This window comes from Opisthorchis viverrini, assembly GCF_000715545.1.
Source record: "Opisthorchis viverrini unplaced genomic scaffold opera_v5_146, whole genome shotgun sequence".
In the NCBI taxonomy this organism is placed as follows: domain Eukaryota; kingdom Metazoa; phylum Platyhelminthes; class Trematoda; order Opisthorchiida; family Opisthorchiidae; genus Opisthorchis; species Opisthorchis viverrini.
This window is the reverse complement of record NW_008751801.1, coordinates 438,784-442,082: the sequence shown is the minus strand read 5'-3', so window position 1 is coordinate 442,082 and position 3,299 is coordinate 438,784.

Below are 3,299 nucleotides of genomic sequence, written 5' to 3'. Positions count from 1 at the left end.
ACGTGGGTTAAATTTCGCTTACGCCTACACAGATGATATTCTCATTGCCAGCAATTCACCAACTGAACATATGCACCATTTGAAAGCCGTCTTTGAACGTTTTCGACAGTATGTTATCATTCTCCAAGTTGAGAAATGTGATTCGGTGTACCCTTCCCTCGAAGTGCTTGGCCTCATCATTGATCATAAAGGCATCAAACAACAACCCTCAAAAGTAAACACGTTGGCTGACTACACCGCTCCAACTTCCGCAAGACAACTGCGTCGTTTTCTGGGTTTAGTCAATTACTACCGTCGATTCATCCCCGAGTGCGCTCAACCCGCTCAACCTCTCACCGATTTACTTCGAAAGGGTAGGAGACTCACTGGTTGCACTGTTGTTGGGAAGTCAGGTGAAGGGGTGAGGTTGGATGGGGATACAGGGGTGGTCGGATTCTAACGAGTAGTCCAATAAGTTGGAATGAATGTCATGGTGGTGGAAGGGGTAATAATAATAATAATGTTTATTCCCAACTTGTGGGTGGCATACCGTTTGGCATGATCATAGTTTCACAGTCAAAATGAGCATGACTCACCATTGCATTGCTGGCCATGAGTGACCTTGGATAGTGAGGTAAATGGCCGGAGTCACAACGAGCAAAAGTGGAGATGGGATAATTCAAATCGGGAGCACAGGACAAGTTTTGTCTCAAAAGTGCAAGTTAATTCTTAACGGACAAGCTCTCATAGCATTCAGCCGACTGAAACACTGCCAGACTCACTCGACGTTCTTGCATTATATTCCATCCGATCCAAACTAACAAACCTGTTACAGCACGTTTGGGCGAGAATTATTAGCTATATATCCAGCAATACGCCATTTTCGACATCTTTTAGAGGGTCGATATTTCTCAGTTTTGACGTACCATAAACCACTGATCTTCGCCCTCCAAAGTACGTCCGATCGATATTCTCCCGAGAGAACCGGCAGTTGACATATATATCTCAATTTACGACTGACATCCGTTATATTGAAAGTAAAGCAAATGTAGTTGCTGATGCCCTTTCACGTATGCAGATTGATTCTTTAGCTTTACGGAGTTTCCCTATCTGAGCTGGCTGTACATCAAAAGAGTGATACTGAACTTGTGCAGTCTTCTTTTCCGTCGCTAAAGTTTCAACAACTTCCTACATCCAATTCAACAGAAAGTGTCACGCGCGACGTCTCCACAGGTTCTCCCAGACCATTTATACCTGCTTCGCTCCGTTGGGTGATTTTCAATCACTTGGGTAATTTGTCGCATCCAAGTATTCGAGCTACTCGGGAGCTCATCGGCCATAGGGTCGTGTGGCTTAATATGAATAGGGACGTCACTAGGTGGGTTCGTGAATGAACTGCGTGTCAAAAGGGCAAAGTCCATCGACACACTGTTACTCCTCTCGTTTATTTTTTGTCCGGATAGTCGGTTCAGCCATGTTCACATAGACCTCGTTGGCCCGTGGCCTCCGTCACACAATGTTTCGTATGTTTTCACATGCACTGATCGCTTTACACACTGGCCTATCGCCGTGCCGATCAAAGACCCACTCCGAAACCGTGGCTCAAGCTTTTCTCGAGTCATGGATTGCCCATTACGGAGTACCAACAACAATCAATACGGACCGCGGTCCACAGTTCCAGTCTTCGCTCTTTCGAGACCTTAGCCGTCTCCATGGCTCGACGCACATCGTCACTACCGTATACCATCCGTGTGCCAACGGTTTATTCGAGCGTTTCCATCGGCAACTGAAGGCAGCATTGATTGCTCACGGTAATCATCAAAATTGGGCAGAGCATCTCCCGCTCGTACATTTGGGGATCCGATCTGCAGTGAAAGAAGGTTTAGGCTGTTCAACCGCCGAAATGGTTTACAGCAGCCCTCTCCGACTCCCTGGTGAGTTTGTTGCTGAGCGAAATAAAGCAGTGAGAATATACCTAGCAATGTATGTTAATCGTTTACGCTTCTTTGCGAGACATCTTAGAGCTCAACCAACGCGTTTACATAAACGTGCATCACAAATCTTCCCAGTGCCAAAATATTGTGACTTCGCTTTCCTTAGGGTTGATCCCGTTAGGGTTGATGCCGTCATCAAGAGATTGGACCTTACCGTGGTGTGACGGTTTGCGCACCCCAAAGATCCATTGTGCTATACCGGAGAGTGTCCGGCGACACTCACAGAGTCTCTCACACCAGGTTGGTCAATGGTTAGAGGTCTGACGAACACAGTCTCCTGGCCCTCCAGGTTGGGGGTTGGAACATGTGGCGACTTGTTCCGTAGAAATGGTAATGCATTTGCATTTCCCGCCAAACACCGCTGCCTTGCGGTTAGGCTTTTGAGCCAAAGGCTTTGGTTGAGGACACTAATCGTCCTTCTGTCTAGGTGTGGGCGCCCTGACAGTATCCCAGCCCTCGTACAACCATACGGCAGTGAAGCATCAGTACCAACACTGATGTTGCTGTCTTTGATGATCATGATGAAACGCGCCCAACCTACCCATATTTCGACAAATTGACAGCCAATAATTTTGTTGTGCAAAATTGGTTCTCTCCGCTAGGTAGCTTATGTTTGGTGCTTTCGTCGGGGAACTCGCTTAAGAATTTTCGGTGTCTTCGTTTTCGATATTTTTAAACCCAGGTCGCACGTTGGCCGGAATCCAACAGCATCCTATTGATAAGCCTTATTAGAAGTAAATGGTCTCATTTAGCTAATTCAGACTTTCGTGATTTGCCTAGCTACCACAGTAAGGATGGTTCCGCTTTGCAAATTTGCGGAAATACCAGCTACGGCACCTTGAATAGCGTATCCACTACCAAATGCCTCAGACTTGAATGGATACACCTACACTCCAGTAAACCCGTCGTGGTCATACATATGGATTTTCATGGAGCATCCATGTCCTCCCGTCCAAGTAGAATCCTTTTATCTAACAGACTTACTGTTCAAATAATCAGAACTGTAAACTACGTGATGGTATTAGTCCTTTTTTATGCATCTGATTGGCGATAAAAATATATTTGTTGTTGATTTCACAACCAGGGTTTTGGGATGCGCGCTAATGTAGTTCGCACAACTCTTATTACGACCATCTGTGAATTTTAGATATCCGCCTCTCTTGGCCTGGCATCCTCAGAAATAACAGGTGTCAACCAAATTCCAGGTGTACGATAAATATGTACAAACTACTGGAATTAAATAAAAATTATCCATAGATATCTCTTTAAATGTTACATAGGCATGTTTTGTACATTTCTTGCCAATTCATCAAGTTATTGCCTAAA